General features: G+C 46.4%; 1 long non-coding RNA gene and 1 pseudogene across 1 annotated transcript in view; one reads left to right on the top strand and one right to left on the bottom strand.

Annotated features, from left to right (window-relative positions):
• The first annotated feature begins 6,050 nt into the window (after positions 1-6,050).
• Positions 6,051-6,169, top strand: LOC137627968 (5S ribosomal RNA; annotated as a pseudogene).
• Positions 6,170-14,175: 8,006 nt separating this feature from the next.
• LOC137627650 (uncharacterized) overlaps positions 14,176-17,600 on the bottom strand; it is a 5,693-nt gene continuing 2,268 nt past the window's right edge. The window contains exons 1-2 of the long non-coding RNA XR_011041197.1: positions 16,188-17,600; positions 14,176-16,142 (exon numbers count right to left, since the gene is read on the bottom strand). The exon at positions 16,188-17,600 is cut by the window's right edge and continues 2,268 nt beyond it. This is a non-coding gene — a long non-coding RNA (uncharacterized lncRNA). The remainder of the gene's footprint in view (positions 16,143-16,187) is intronic.

Raw genomic sequence — 17,600 nt, forward strand, 5'->3', positions numbered from 1 at the left:
AGACAAATTCATTTTCTGAAGCAATATGTGGTGATGCCAGGTAGAATATTTAACCTGCCGTCTAATTCTACGATGAACAGCTAATTGACTGGGACTGTCAATTGAAGGAAGAAGAGGTCACCCTTCTTAGGTGTGACTTCTTTTAATTAAGTGTTACCATGATAACACTGGCTCTGTTCAAAATCCCAAGTGTGGAATTATACAGATAGCACTAGTGCCGGTGTACGAAGTACACAGTGCAGATAGAAGTAACCAGTACAGGAATTATGAAGAGAATTTGTTCTATAATTTTCTTCAGTCTGAGAGTGGCACTCATCATTTCTTCCTTTAAGAAGGAAATATAGTCTCTGTACTTGTTACAGGTATAATCCCATTGTCATACTACATTCGTTTAACTGAACATCTTTTAGTCATTTATTAGTAATAAATGTCTATTAGAATGTAGTGCGTCCACCTTCGCCAGACAATTGTATGTATACATGCCAGAGTTCTTCAGCTTACCAAAGTAAGTATCCTTCATATAATTGTATGCAACAAATAATAGATATAAGAGACACTGATGTTATTTAGCAAATATACAACTATGAGACTATTTGTATATTCAGTGTGTACTTAGGTTTGGTCATACTATGTATGTTAACCTCAAGATCCCTTTTCTACTGTCTAGAATGACTCTTCTCTGTAGGAGGCAGGAAGCACTAACATTGGTTATGATTAGTGATGGTGACGAATAACGGTAACGCCCCTTGTCTCATGTGGTCCCATGACCATAGGAAAGGTTGCTATACGGTTAAGGCACTGATTAAAAATCCACAGATACACTAATGCTCTGGTATGCTTCCATCACGACGACATGGCTTGAGCCCAAAAAACGGATTTTGAGCGAAGCGGAAAATCTATTTTTGGGTGAGATGGCCATGTCGTCCTGATGGACCCACCCGTCTCTTCTAAAAAGAAAAGATCTTCACAGTATCCCTCCCGTGGTACAGTATCTGTAACACCACGCTCAATGCTATAAGGAATGTCCGCCGTCATGGGAATGGCGCTGTTGTATTCCCAATAGTATTACGAGTGCGGGGAGAGCCTTTGGACGGCTCCCTTTTGCCACATCCTCCTTGAAGCCAAATTGCTGTTTGGGGTGCAGATTGCTATGGAGGCGTGTCAAGAATGCGTCCGCTGATATTATGCGATATCCTTTGCAGAAATTTTAAGGATATTCGCGCCAGGAGTTAGAAATCTGGATACCTAAAGGTAAAATTCTCTGGAAATATGACTGTAGTACACATTCCCCTTAGGAAGCTACTTTAAGGAACTTCCATCAGGACGACATGGCCATCTCACCCAAAAACAGATTTTTCGCTTCGCTCAAAATCCGTTTGTTCCGTAACTGCAAAACAAACCACGGTATTTACATTGGGTTTATCTTTTAGCGTAGCTGAAATGGCGAGCCATTAGAATTTAACGAGGGTGTATTACCCCCGCGCTAGTTAGCAGGGGGGTAGGGGAGTGGTAGGTAGCTACCCCTCCCCCCGTCACACACCGGTGAACTGCTTCACTTCACTTTTGGCTCGGACAATGGACAGACGTCTCTGTCTTTGTCCTCGCTTGGCAGACATTGTTTGTTTTGTCTTTACTTAATCACTTACTTTTCTTTTACTCAATATATATGTAAACATATAGAAATCAGTAAGTTTCCTTTTCAGAGTTTGTGCTTGTGTGTGTAGTGTACGATATCTCCATGGAGCCCTCGGCAGTTAGGCCACCATGGTGTAATTTTATGGGTCGCGATCGAGTCTGACTTCGGTCTTTCTCTCTCTCTCTCTTTGAGGTCGTTCACCCTTTTACTACGTTACTTTTACTACGTCTGAGTAGCTTCCTTCCCGTGTGGGTGGGGTTGCTACGACATACGTTTTGTCTCAATTAGTTTATGAATTTAATTGTATTTGTTGATTTTTCAGCTTTGTAGAACGATTCCTTTCGGGGTTTTCGTTTCGGGGTGTTCATTCATTTTTAAATTACATAATTACATAGTTACATAATTATAATTGTTATAATTCTGTGTTGGTTACAGCTCTCCTTCCGTGAGTGTAAGTGGTTGTGAGGGCATGTGCCTGTTGTGTAATTCTTGTGTTCCTTTCCCTCGGGATTCCTCTTCGGAGCCTTCCCTGGGAATGAATGTTATCTAATGATTTTTGTTTTTATTTTTCCAAGTTACCGATCTAGTTCGTTTCTGTAATGTGACAACGGAGTGAGGTGTCTTGTTGAGGCCTGGGGATTTGGCTGTTGCTGCCTCCTCTATAGATCTTCGTCAGGGGCGTGTCTCCTTCTCCTGGAAGTACTCCCATGACGATTGACAGCTCTCCAGTTCATTTTAGAACACTCAGGAGGCTCGCCTCCTTGGGTGGGTAACTTTCCTTCCGAGGGAAGTTTTCCTGTCCAGGCTTGAGTTTTTCCCCTTTAGGGGGATCTCCTCTTGCCTTTTTTCGTGCGACTATGCTCTTGGTGCTGAGCGGTTGCACCTGCAGTTACGCTCAAGGGGCTGGGCAGCTGCAGGAGCCCTTCTTCGGAGGATTGCTCTTTTTAGGTCACTGGCTGACCTGTCTCTTTTACGAAGTGTTTCTCTTTCGTTCGCGAGCGAGTACACTCATAGAGACTCCTCTTCGGAGGACTTTTCTGCTGTTGTTGCTGTTGGCCGCCTTCGCCGTAAGGCTCACCGTCCGCTACGTCGTAGGGCCTCCCATCTCCCTATAAGGGTGCTAAGAGGCGCCTTTTTGAATCTCCATATGCAGCCTGCAGCTCCTTCTTCTTAACCTTCCGCCCCTGGTGCAGATAGACAGCAGTCTGACCTCGTCTTCCAACGGACAACGGTCTTCCGACGGACAACGGCCTTCCGACAGAAAACGGTCTTCCGATGGACATCGGTCTTCCGACGGACAACGGTCCCTTCGGGGCAAAGGGTTGCCTCCCACAGGGGTTCTTCCCTTGCGTGTCAGGGTTCCCCTGCGCTCCCTTCTGCAGTGTTCTCTACTGCTCAGTGTTAGCGCACAGGCGCTCTCCTGCTCAGTGTTAGCGCACAGGCGCTCTCCTGCTCAGTGTTAGCGCACAGGCGCTCTTCTGCTCAGTGTTAGCGCACAGGCGTTCTCCTGCTCAGTGTTAGCGCACAGGCACTCTCCTGCTCAGTGTTAGAGCACAGGCGCTCTCCTGCTCATCAGCGTTTTCCTGATCGCTAGCGCTCTCCTGTTCGCCAGCGCTCTCCTGCTCGTCAGCGCCCTCCTGATGATCGTCGCTGCTGTTCCTGTTGGTTCCTGATACGCGCCCACGTTCGCCCGCGCAATCTAGAACTTCGGTTCAGGTCTTGGATAAGATCTCTTCTTCTACGCACAGGATTCCACGCGTTGCCTTCTGCTCGCCAGCGACCACAGACGCGTCAACGTTCGCCTGCTCGTCAGCGATCTCCTGCGCGTCAACGATCGCCATCGATCTACCAAGCATGTCAGGTCCCCTGAACACCATCAGTAGCGATCTAGTACTCGCCTGCTGCGGACCACGATCTCCGGTAGCTGAGTCTTGCCGTGGATCTCCTGCTTGCCAGCGCTCACCTTCACCTCTGTCCTTCTGTGCGCCAGCTTTCTTCAATCGCCAGCGCACATCTGTGCGCCCTTTTCTGCCACGCACCAATGGGCGCCAACGGTTTTTCCTGACCGTCCAGGATCGCCTGATTGACAGCTTGCTTCAGTGCTCACCTTCCTGATGCACCTGCGCGCCTCCTGTTTAGTGCGATGCGCGCTAACCATCCCTAGTCTCTTACGCGTTAGCGAACGCCTACTCACCCGCGCGATTCTTCGCCTGCGCGCTAGCGTTTTGTTAACACACCACCGCTCGCCAACGCGCCAACGCGCCATCGCTTGCCAACGCGCCATCGCTTGCCGACGCGCCATCGCTTGCCAACGCGCTTTCACTCGCCTACGGGCCATCGCTCGCCAAGACGTGCCATCGCTTGTCAATGCACCATCGCCCGCCTACACGCCATCGGTCTCCCGACCGCCTGCGCTCACCCGCGCGCCCACATGCCTGCGTTACCACGTTCCCGCATGCCCACGTGCCCGCGCCTACACGCATGCGCGCTAGCGCACATGCGCGCTAGCGCACATGCGCGCTAGCGCACATGCGCTCCAATGTTCGCCCCCGCGCGAATAAACAGTATTCCATCGCGCGGACCAACGGTGTTCCATCGCGCGAACTGACGGTGTTCCGTCGCGTGAACCGACGGTATTCCGTCACGCGAACCGACATTGTTCCATCACCCGAACCGACGGTGTTTCATCGCGCGAACGTCGTCTCGATTCCTGCAGTATCCATTGTTCGCCTACGGGTCATCGCTCACCTGTGAACTTTCGGATTCCGACCATCAGCTCTCGCCCTTCCTACCACGCTCGCCCTCCTTCTGCGTATCCTCACGCACTTTCGTCTGCGCTCCTGCATGCCCGCGCATGGGCGCTTCCACGTCGGCCACGCGCAAACCATGATTTGCCATCGCGCGAGCGCCAGGGCGATTGCGACCGCGATTCCCGTCGGGGTTTCGCAACCTGGCCAGCCTGCCGAGACTTCTGGAGCGTATTTCCAGAACACGTTCTTCACCCCGTAAACGCAGAGCATGGCATATACAGGAGCAGGAAGAATCTTCAGGGAGGTCTGAGCAACATTCTTTTTTCCAGAACCTGGGTTAGCCCTTCCGCGTCATTCCCTGGAAGGGTCTTGCCAGGGAACTTTCCGTTCGAGATTTCTCCGTCGGGTGAGGGGCGACTGGTTTAGCCCTTCCTCTTCTCCATCTCGTGGAAGGGGCTTACCAGGTCCTTTCCCTCCTCGGTTGCGACCCGAGGTTTTGTACAAGGAAGCTCCAGGAAGATCATGGGTACTTTCCTCCTCTCGGGCTCAAGCACCTTGGCGTTTCGTCGCCAAGTTTCGAACTTGCGACCGAGGGCTTCCTCTCGGGGTCTCATCCATGGATGTCGACAAGCTCAGACACTCTTCCATCCTTGGGAAGAGCAAGTTTGTGCCCAAGGACAGAGACATGGACAGCGGTTGTGCGGAGGAAGTCGACTTCCGTTTTCACTCCTCCAAGGCGCTTTCTTCCAGACCCTGCAGGCCTCCAGCGCCTCTTCTTTCAGCCTCGTCGGCTTAAGTTATCGGACCGGCTACGGCAGCTAAGACAAGGTGTCCAATAGCAGTCCCCTCCTGTCAGGGACAGGTAGCATGGGAGGCTCTCCCGGGGGGGCATAATCCTAGAGGGAGCGGCAGAGTTCACAAACTCTAGGATTAGCAACACCCCCTTGCAGGTCTCACGCTGGGAGGATGCCTAAGGTTACTCATCCGGATAACAGCTTCCCGATGCCGATTCCTGCACGATCTCCGTGATCAACCAAGGATATCGCACCTCGCGCTTACCATCTCTCCGTCTCTGTCAAAGAATTTAGTGTCACTGAACCTCTATGCCATGGGGTCGGCAAGAGTTTTGCCCGTTTGGGTAGAATGATCCATGCCTTCGGAGAAGGTCCTCCATAAGGTCGTCGACGGCTTCACTCCCCGGCTTCTTTAGTCGATCCTTTCTCATAGGAAAGCATCTGAGACGGGAATTCAGCTCTCAGCTCTGATCAAGTTTGTCGAACAAACTTCGTCCAGCGTGGAACAGCAGAATCAATCAGACTGGTAACGAGGCGGCAGGACTCCTTAGGCCCTGGATCGGAAGGACGGGTACTTCCAGTTTCCATTCCATTCCAGCCTAGACTTAAGATGCAGTGTGGTGATCCCGCCGCGGCATCGCAGGTTTTTCCCCAGAGAACTCTCGCTGCTTTCCTCATGGCCGCTCAGGAGCAGGCTTCCGCCTCCTTCGCCTTTTGGAGGTCTGGTCAACTCCGGTAGGCTCGGGTTCGACCTTCTTCAACGCCGGGACAAGCTTCCGAGTCTTTACCATGAGTGAGGGATCATGGTAATTTGCTAGGAGCCTTCTCTACTTCTGCCTCAACATCTGGAGTATCTAGCCATGATATTGAGTCAACGGCCTTACCACGTTGGAAACACCGCTTCTCGTCCGTCCAACGAAGTTAAGCAACGTCGGGTCTGGTCAGTACTTGGATGGGTGACCGCCTGGGGACGCCAGATGCTGTTGCCTCCTTCTCCGAGCCTTCCCTTCAGTTGACTGTGGCAAGGCTGAGGAGAGTCGCAGTACCTGTTCTCAGTCAAGCAGAGCTTTCAGCCCTACCTTGGAACGTTTCCTAGGTCTCTTTTCCTCATTGACCCGTCTAAAGTCCCGAATTGTCGCCTCAGCATAAGTTCCCTGTGGGGCGGCCCAAGTTCCGGTGGTATCAAAGCAACGATTAACCGGACTTTCTGGCCCCTATGGGACCAGCGGAACGTTTAGACCTGCAATGGGTGTTGACCTGTGGAACCTCTTGATGGGAGTGGATATTCTCGTCCTTTCCCCACATCTTTTATGCAGTTCTCAGACTCGTCAAAGAAAAGGGGGGGGGGGTCATGTTCCGGTTCAGGCCTATGGTCAGGACCTGAAGGATACCTCTCCACCATTCAGGCAGGCTTAGGAGCCGTAGTCTGGCCCCTCTACAGATCCTACAGCTCCTGCCGAGTCGCTTCATGGTACTGGCGTATTCCAACCAGCAAGGGACGCATTTTCATACCTTCGCATCTTGCAGTAGAGATACTGAGATGATCCGAGATCCTCTCAATACCACTATCGGCTCGCTCATTCCAGGCAGAGGAATGTTCTCTCCAACTATCTGAGCAGAGCCTCGCAGATAGAGGGTACCTGGGGGTCTTTGGCCTTTAGTAACCAGCAAGTCCTGGCCTGGGGGACCTGATCGCGACAGCTTGGAACTTCAAGCTTCCGCTGTTCTTCCCCCCAGTCTCAGACCCCAAGACTCTTTGGTGGGACAACATCGACGCCTGCGTCTTCCCACCATTGTTGTCTGTTGAGAATGGGTCTCAACAAGACCAGGTTGTCTGTCAACCTTTCGATGGCCCTGAGAGCTCCACTGTGACTATACGTCGGAACGGTTTCCGGACCCTCTGCTTCCCCTGACGGAACTCCCGGGAGAGCTTCTCCCACGGCACAGGGTACTCAAACAACCACACTACATCATCTTTCACGAGCCAGGGCATCGCTTCGGCTTCACGCCTGGAGACACTACACCTCCTCCTCAAGAAAAGACAACCCGCTACAGTCGCGGGGCGAAGGTCGCGTCACCTGCGATAGTCATCCGCAGGGGTCTACCAGGCGAAGTGGAGAGTCTTCTGTGGTTGGTGTCGTGGGAGAGATACCTCTTCCCTTGAGGCCTCTTCTCCAGCAATAACGAACTTATTGCTTTTCGGCGGGAGGAAACTCCTTTCCGCTCTCGGCAGTGAAGCCTGTCGCTCAGCCTTTCCCTGGCCTTCAGGCTGAAAGGAATAGACTTTTTCCTTCCCGCTGGACCTTTCCTCGCTCATGCGAAGCTGCGAACGTCCCTGCCCCCAGTCGCAGTGAGACCTCCTCCATGGAGCATGGTTTGGACTTTTTAGTCCCTTAAGAGATCTTCTCAAGAACCATTACGTCAGGCTTCTGATCGTATTCCATCTTGGGGGACGGTGCTCCTGCTCACTCTGGCCTCGGCCAGTGTGTAAGCAATCTTCTTGGTCTCGTACGACTCCGCCCTTTCTAAGGAATAGGGGAAGGCAACATTCAGGTTCGCTCCTGAGTTGTTTGCTAGACTCAGAATCTTGGGGTCCCGGCCCTTCGGTCCAACTCCTTCAAGATTTCGAGTCACCATTCTGTATCAGATGACCCAAACCTTCTCCTTCTTGCCAGTAAAGGAATCGAGGGGTTATCTTTGGGAACAGCTGCAGTTTGTCCTCACGTGCAGCCGGGTTGGGAGCACAAGAAGGACACAGGGGAGAGTCACCAGTATACCTCTTCAGCTCGGACTCAAGGACATTCATCTCGACCTGAATCCAGACCCTCCCCCATCACGTCGCCCTACAGCATGATGTCGGATACATCGCAACGTCCCTCGCCTTCGAGTAGTACTACTCTGTGACGCAGGTGCTACAAGCTGGAGTCTGGAAGCGTCTAATGACCTTCATAGCCCGCTTCTGCAGGACGTGACCCACAGGAGTATCGATACGTTTCTATCGCTCTGTGGTGGCTACACAACAGCTGGTCTAACTTCAGGCTCCTTTTTGGACAGGTAGCAGAAGGTTGAGGGCATTGTTATCAGGTTTTAGTCTGCATGAACGAAAGAAGTATGTCTGGCCCTTACTTCTTTCTTCATCGTCCCCTCTACTGGGAAGCAGCATCCTGGTCTCTGCATAGCTGACCTCAAACCTCTGCAGGTAAACCATGCTTCCTTGTGTTCCGAGTATTGAGTCAATACTGTCGCGTCCCCCATACCCTGACGAGGTGGTATTGGGAACGTCCTAACCCAGAGTTCCTTCTGGAACTCCAGGTCAACTGCCTAGGACAGGTCACACTTCTTCCTTCACACACAAGCTTATGTAGGCCACACGTTTCCTTGCGGAGCAAGGAACTTGTGAGGTGCAGGGACTCCTTTTCTCGAGTGCGACTCACTCGGATTCTGAGTCCCCGGGTAAAGCCAAAGCCAGTATGGCTGGGGACTTTCCACCCTTCCTAAGGGGTAAGTCACCCAATGTAAATAGCGTGGTTTGTATTTCGGTTACGGAACAAATGACAAATTCGGAGATAATTTGTATTTTTCCTAACCATACAACCTTAACTATTTACACATATTTGCCCGCCAGCCCTGACCCCCAAGACAAGTCCTACCTCTAAGTGAAGTGAAGTAGTTCACCGGTGTGTGAGTGGGGGAGGGGTAGCTAGCTACCACTCCCCTACCCCCCTGCTAACTAGCGCGGGGGTAATACACCCTCGTTAAATTCTAATGGCTCGCCATTTCAGCTACGCTAAAAGGTAAACCCAATGTAAATAGCTAAGGTTTGTATGGTTAGGAAAAATAAAAATTATCTCTGAATTTGTCATTTTATCAGTCTAGCCGCCCGGTTTTGCACATTTTGAAGCTTTCTTAGTAGTGTATTGGGCAATTTATAGTACAGAGAATTGCAATAATCAAGCCTTGATATAACGTGACTCATCACTAAAATTTTTGTACTGCCCTCTGTTAAATATTTTCTAATAATGCTATGTTTCTCAGGTGATAGTTACACACTTTCACTGTGTTCACTATTTGGTCCCTCATTGACAAATTACAATCTATCAGTACACCCAAATTTTTCACAACAGGCACAATCCCAACATCAGCGTCACCAATTTCTATTCTTTGAATTAACTGGTCATTCTTCAAAGCCACCTTTGTACCAAAAAATATACATTCTGTTTTATCATCATTTAATTTAAGCTTTTTCCTCTGCATCCATGTTTTTATTTCAGTCATTATCTCATCAATTTTTTCTTTGTATCTTGTGTTGTTGAAATTGAAAGGTAGAACTGAGTATCATCAGCAAATAGTTTAAAGCCCACTTTTTGTTTTTTTTTCAGGATGTGTGATAGCTCGATAGTATATATGTTGAACAAGATAGGGCCCAGAACACAACCCTGTGGTACACCATTCATAAGAATTCTCTCACTGGATTGGTTTCCAGAAACTTCTACAATAGTCTTCCTATTCATTAGGTAACTTCACAAAAATTCCAGTGCTTCCTCAGTCACTCCAATAGACATTAAGTCGTCAAGTAAGTACTCATGCACAACAGTATCAAAAGCAGCACTAAGATCTAACATAATCAAAATTCCACACTTTCCCTCATCAAGAAGACCTATCATATCATTCATTATTGAGCATAAGGTAGTTTCTGTAGAGTGATTAGCTCTGTAGGCCGATTGATTTTCCGGGAATACCTCTAACTCATCAATATGCGCCCATAATTACTCACTTATGATTTTTTCAATAAGCTTCGACATGTAGGATAAATTTGAAATGGGCCTATATGAATTTAGCTCGTTTACATCAACTTTTTCTTTGTATATTGGTTTGATCAACAGTTTTTTCACAGCTAGGAAAACAGGATTGTGATATACTTAGGTTAATTATGTTCAGGTAAATATTTTATACAACTTACTTGTTTGGAGCTTCACTTAATTAATTGTTTGGGAAAGGGTCGTTTCCACAATATGTATTCTTCATCTCTCTCATAACCTTTAACAAGTCGCACATATTTATTTCTTTAAATTTTATTAACTTCTTACCCCCCTTCACTGGCATAACTGATTGTCCTTCCAAGTGATTTTGGGGAAACCTCTATAAATCTTATCAATTTTTTTCATTGAAGAATATAGCAAATTTCTCTGCACAAACATTATTAGGCAAGACATATTTTTTCTTTAATCCCATCAAATCATCTAGGTTTTTGTGAAAGTCCCTCATGTTATTAGTTTTTTTAGTCGCCGTTGTAGATTTTTTTTTCTAACAGGATGTTATAGTCATTTCTGGCCTTATTATATAGATTTCTGGCTTGTGAGGATTTGGCTCTTTTCCATCTACCTTCCATCTTACGTCTATATCTTTTTGCCTTTAATAGCTCACTATTATACCATCTAACATTTTCGCATACAACTATTTGTTTGCTCTTTATGGGACACATGGTATCATACATTTTTCCAAAATTGTCATTATATTTCTTGGTATAACACCCAACACATTCTCTATCTACCATATGTTCACATTGTATGTTCTCACAAGACATTTGCGCTACATTAGCTTCAATAAAATTCTCAGCATCAAAATTTTCCCGTTCCCTATATGTGATCCATTTTTTCAATACTCTGGTGCAATTTATATTACCACCAAAAGTGATGAGTTTGTGTTTTTGAGATCTCAAAGTCTGGTTCCACTTCAAGGTTTCTTATTAGGTCAGAATCTTACCCACATATGACCAAGTCGAGTGTATGACCACCTACTGACGTTGATACCAAAACACTGTTTATTAAATTAAACATCTCAAATACTTCCTTGAGTTCTTTAGCCTTATAATCGTTTTCATCATCTACCCAACAATTAAAGTCTCCACCAATTAATGTATTTTTAATATCGTCCACCACACCCACAAGAATACTAAATTCTTCAATGAATTTCTTCATATTACTCCCTGGTGGTCTATACAATATTATATTCAATACCTTACTGTTTCTTGTCAGTTTTAAATAGATATATTCAAACATTTCAAATACTATTTCATTCATGATAGAAACCCTAGATAAGGTTTTCGACACGAAGACACCCACTCCTCCTCCAGTTTTATCCTTTCTTGGTACGTGGTAGAAATCGTGAGTACACGGCGCCATCTCCTGAATCTTTGAGTTATCACTAATATTTCCCTGCAACCAAGTCTCCGTTAATAAGCATAAATCTAATTCCATTTCGTTAATAAGATTTCTAATCTTTATGGTTTTATTCCCCACCGATTGAATATTTATCAGATCACACTTAACCAATGAGCTAGACTCCATGATCGGTTCTATTTTTTATCCTGGTAAGCTCCTCCTTGTATACTTTACAGTTTTCATCATATGTCTTATGATTCGTATCATTGTAATTCCTCATTGTACAGTTATGACACTTTAACGTATTTACACTACAATCCATGGTTTGGTGTTCTTGGCTACACTTGGCACATACCTGGGTCTTTACCGAAACATTGGGAAAACTATTTCAAATCAACTAAAATTGTTGACAGTAGCATAGGCCATGCTCGTGACGTCACAGCGTAGATACTTACTTACTTTTTACTTTTACGGGTTTATTTCTCGCCCTCCATCAGACACTGAAAGTCTGTTCGGGCGGGCCTTGGTGTGTGAAAATAATTTCTTTCCAGTTAATATTTTGCTCTGTATCTTATCAGTTATTTCGCTAGCATTTGTATTCAGGCTTAATAGTTTTCAGGTCACTATTATAACACTTTCTAAAAAGATAAGTCTTCAGGTTTTTCTTGAAAGCTGCCATATTTCTGCTATTCTTAGCAGGGTAAGGTGGTTCTTTCCTAAAACTGCCTGGATTGAGATAAATTATTAGACTGGTTTTGAATATAATCTTAATACTGCCGACTTGAAAGCAGCTTTTATTTCCCAATACCAATTAAGGTTTGTTAATTTTAAGAGTTTGCCAATCACACCAGCCTATTGCTAATTGATCATTAACTCCTTAATTTTTAGAAAGCCAGAATAGGTAGGATTTCTCTTAAGTATTTTGTACAAAATCCTGCCTCCTATGCACTCCTTACAACAATATTGCCCTGTCCTGAAGTCCCGAGATGGCACCTCCACTGGGTTATCCTGCGCATCATGACTCTCACCTGTCTTGAAAGGTGAAGCCAGGTGAGCCTGCATGACCTTAACTTCGCCCATTCGTACTCGAGCAGTGACCGGCTGACTAACTTGGTCAGTAAATCTGTGCACCTCTGGCTCACCCCCTCCCACCACCTTCCCAAAACTAGACTCACACCAGAACCTGTGGCTGAAGATAGTGAAGGACACGAGCCTGGGAGTCTCTATTTGGCAAAAGTGAGGATTCTAGGGGTGAGCCAGTCAAGGGTGCAAAGTGCAAACTGTCCAACGATCCGGTCAACATCCATTTGAGGACAAGGACTGCCTTCCAAGGAGTGCGGGTACAAAAAGTGGCCACTTATTCCCCCATTTTTTAACTTAGTGTAATTTTAACTTAATTTAGGTTAACTGGCTATTACATATTTCGGGTTGCGTGCGGTGCGATTGTGTGTACTTTTTTTTCCATATCATTTTTTTGCTTTCAAGACTAGCACAGTCTCTGGGTCACATGGGCCACGTGTCCAACTCAATTTTGATTATTAACTATTGCAGAAGACCACAAGTCTAATCAACCATATTTTTCATTAATTTGCATTTCCTTTTGTTACATTTTGTGTTTGTTAAGATGTCCATTTATTTCAATGTAGGTTTATGTAATAAATCAAGATTAGGCTAATTAAACCTCATTGTATTTCTACGCCTCCATTTAAATGATTGTTTATTATGAATACAGTATCTAATCTCGGGGACAGTACCCAATATTTTGAAAGGAGTAAATAACTTGAATCAAGTGTGTTAGCGAGTGATTTATTATTGAATCTATCTGCTTCGAAAGTAAAGATCCATATCTCTAACTTTTACTTTACTTTACATCACTGCTCCCACTTTTGTTTTGTCTCAATAATTACTTAACGTAATATTCCTGTCCAGCATCTCACTGGGGTCCCTGGGACGGAGTCGAAACAGAGCCTGAAAGTGTAGGTGACTTTAGACCTGACAAAGCTAGAGTAGGCCATTAAATTACTTATATTTCACGTGTGGAGTTCTCCGGCCTCTGGAGAGAGTACAATTTCCCTTTTTAGCATTTAAGAGTGATGGTTAGTGAACTACATCAGTAAAGTTATTAGCAGGGTGTTTGTGCACCGAGTGTTAGTGCTTCTTATCCTCCCCTGTTGATCTTTAAGCAATTGACATAGGGAGACTTTCCTGGAACAACAAGATCGCACTCAACACTTAATTAAAAAATTCTCCATATAATATATATATATATATATATATATATATATATATATATATATATATATATATATATATATATATATAATTATTAAAAACACATCCTGTTTACCAAAGAAAATGGTGATGAGTGTGTAGCACAAGACACTGATCAGTTTTTACCAGCATACAGTATAGATTCAAAACAATATGGCGAAATTAATTTAATTTGCATTTATTCAAATCAAAGCATACTGTTGTACTCTAACTTTTGAAACAGAGAATTTTACAAGGTCACGTATATTATCAGAAATACAATTCTCTATGCAAAAACATATATATTTTTTCAGTGGTAGCCAACATGAAAACATACGAATAAGTTACGTAGGGATTACTTATATAAGATTATTTTTTTTACAGGTCTAATTGAAGTTTTCATCAAAGCTAACAGAAACCCTTGAAAATATTAAATACATGATTATATACGAAGGCTACTGCATGAGGACAGTAAGATGAGTGGAGAGAGACTGACCGTTTACTGAACCTGCAACGGTCACTATATTACAGAGTGCGGACGGAAAAGTAGCCCGGAAGGGAAACTGTTCCAACTGCCAAAATCATTGTTTTTTTATACAAAACAAATTAACAAATACTAAGGTGGTAGCCTAAGGAAATATACAATATTATACATTAAAATAAAGCTCCCAAAGACCGCAACATCATGATACAAAAATCCACTGCGTTGAACAAATAATAAAATTACAGTACAATTATCAGAAAAGTGTCCAGGGGGAGGAAACACGATGGGTAAAATGATGTCCTTACAAGTACTCTCCCCCCCCCCCCAGACAGAGGGCATCGGAGATGGTTGATGCGATTAATCCCTGTATCGTGGAGGGCGACGTAGTTCCCCTCTAGTGCTTGAACGGAGGGGAAGGTTGCTCTGCTTCGGAGGAATTGTTTTCCCTTGTCATTGCGTGGTTTTCTCCCGCTTGGTGGATGATTTGTTCTGAGGCGGAATCCTGGGTCTACCAGGGCCCGCGGTGATCTCGTTGCTTTCAAGGAACACTGGTTTTAATCGGTCGATCGTCACCCAATCTTCTTGTCCGTGGACGTTCAAGAGGAAAGATTTGGCTGTTCTTCTGATGACCTTGTAAGGGCCGCGATAAGGTCTAGTCAGGGGTTGGCGGTGAGCATCGACCCGGATAAAGATGTAGTCGCAGTCATCTAGGTTCTTGGGCATGAAGTGTCTGATCCTGTCCTCGTATGTTTTCAGGCATGGCCTGAATTTCCCAGTGAACTCTCTCAGGTGATTCAACTTAGTAGCTCCATAGACCTTCTCCGCGGGGGAAGGTTCGCCGTCTGCCCGGGGAGCGGTGCGAAGGCCAAGGAGGACCCATGGGAGTTGCGCTTTCCAATGTTCGTCCCTACATCTCGCCATCAGGGCTGCCTTGAGAGTGTGAAGAGTTCTCTCGACCATGGGGTTCGCTGCAGGGTTATATGCTGTGGAGTGTCATTCCCATCAGGTTTGCCAGAGAGAGCCAGATCTCTGACAAAAAGGCAGAACCTCGGTCCGTCGTGATATCGCCAGGGACACCAAAGTAGCTGATCCAACTCAACAGGAGAGCTTCAGCACAGGCATGGGTGCTTGCTTTGAACATCGGAGTCGCTTCTAACACATCTAGTGGAGTGGTCGACGATCGTCAAGCGGTATCTTGCAGAACCTGAAGGCAGCAGAGGTCCCACGACGTCCACGTGGATGTGTCCGAATTGTCTCTTGGGTTGGGGAAAATCGCCGACTCCCGACTCAGTAAGGCAGTTGACCTTACTCGTCTGGCAGTTAATGCAGGTTCTTGCCCACTCACGGGCGTCTTTCTTGATCCCTGGCCAAATGAATTTCTCGGATAGTAGACGGGCTGTAGTACGACCCGAGAGGTGTGACAATCCGTGGATGATGTCGAAGATCTTCCTTCTGCAGGAAGCAGGAATCTATGGGAGTGGGCGCCCCGTGCTGGTGTCGCAGAGGATGGTTTCCCTGGCTGGGCCGAGGGGAATGTCCTTCATCTGTAACGATGTTGTCGTACGATAGTCCTGGGCCTCTGGGTAACTCTGCTGTTCTACGGCAAGGTTAGCGTAGTCGATCCCCAGGTGGATTGCTTTGATCTCGATCTTGGAGAGGGCAACAGGGTTCTTCTTCCCCGGTACGTAGCTGATACTGCAGCCGAATTCTGCGATGGCTGCCAGGTGTCAATGTTGGCGAGAGGACCATGCATCTGAAGACTTCATAAAAGCGTGGTTCAGGGGCTGGTGGTCCGTCGCAATGGTGAAAGGGATACTTTCAAGCATGTATTTGAAGTGGCGGACGGCGAGGTAGACATCGAGGAGCTCCCTGTTGAACATGCTGTACCTGGTTTCCGCAGGTTTGAGTTTTTTGCTGAAGAAGGCCAAGGGCTGTGGGTAACCATTGACGATCTGTTCAAGGACAGCACTGTAGGCGACGTTGCTGGCATCGGTAGTCAACTTCAGGGGGGGGGGGGGGGGCACTGTCGTCGTGGTACACCAAGGTGGTGGCTTCAGCGAGGGCGGCCTTCGTCCAGTCGAAGGCATGTTCCTGCAGGGGACCCCAGAAGACCTTCTTGGTTTTTCCCTTCAGGACATCGTGAGGGGAGTCAGGATATGGGCGATGTTAGGGATGAAGTGACGGTAGTAGTTTACCATCCCCAAAAACTCCTGAAGGTGCCGGATGGTCGTTGGGGCTGCGAAGGTTTTCACAGCGTCTACCTTGGTCGATGTGGGCTTCACGCCCGCTGCGGATATTTGATGACCTAGGAAGTCTGCCCTCTTGGCGCCAAATGTGCACTTGTCGAAGCGCACGATCAAACCGTTCTCCTGAAGGCGTTTCAGCACAGCGCGGACATATCTCCAGTGTTCCTCTTTTGTCCTGGAGAAGATTAAGATGTCGTCCATTGGCATCGGTCTTGGGCAGCATGAGAAGTCCAACCAGTTCATTCCACGCTTCTACAGGAGAGGTGTCACCCATGGGTCTATTGCTGAGATCAAGGACCTTCTGTGCCCTTTCCGAAATGGAAAGGGAGTATAAATTAATTAGTTTGGTTTGCAGGTTGTAGTAGGATACCTGACTGGAGTGAGCGTCGAGCCATGGGGAGATCTTGTCAAACACCTCCTCAGGGATGGAGGTCAGGACGATGTCAGCATTGGCGCAAGGGTTGTTTAGCTTGGCCACCCTGAAGAGTACATCCACCCTTAGGAACCAGGAGACAGTGTTGTGCTGTGAGAACGGTGGCAGCTTGACTTTGGGCGCAGCTAAGTGGTTGCTGGGGACGATGGGCTGGGTGGTTTCGTCATGGTCAGTTGATGCATCGGGCCAAGGGTTATGTCAGAAAAAACTGAGGTGTGGTATAAACCCAAAAGACGTCGTTAAACGTTAATGGCAAAAGGAGATATACAAAGGTAACACAGTCGTAATTAGTCCGTCAATGGCAAGCCAAAACTGCTATGTGTTACAAACATCTCCAGGGTCACCAGTTGTGAGGACAGCAAGACGAGTGGAGAGAGATTGATGGTTTACTAAACTTGCAACAGTCACTATATTACAGAGTGCGAACGGAAAAGTAGCCCGGAAGCGAAACTTGCCAAAATCATTGTGTATTTTATACAAAAGAAATTAACAAATACTAAGGCGGTAGCCTAAGGAAATATACAATATTATACATTAGAATAAAGCTCTCAAAGAGCGCAACATCATGATACAAAAATCCACTGCGTGGAACAAATAGCAAAATTACAATTACAGTATCAGAAAAGTATCCAGGGGGAGGAAACACGACGGGTAAAACGATGTCCTTACAACTGATTCACAAATGTTTATAGAAAAATACTATTTAATGAAGGCCTATCACAGAAAGCAATATAAATATCAAAAGGATACCAGTGTCAGACTTATCAAGGAATGAACAAGACTATCGTGACTTAAGATGGAATCACGATAGTGCATTCATAAAGACCAGTAAGCAGTCATTTATCT

The sequence above is a fragment of the Palaemon carinicauda genome, chromosome 35, assembly GCF_036898095.1.
Source record: "Palaemon carinicauda isolate YSFRI2023 chromosome 35, ASM3689809v2, whole genome shotgun sequence".
NCBI classification, from domain to species: domain Eukaryota; kingdom Metazoa; phylum Arthropoda; class Malacostraca; order Decapoda; family Palaemonidae; genus Palaemon; species Palaemon carinicauda.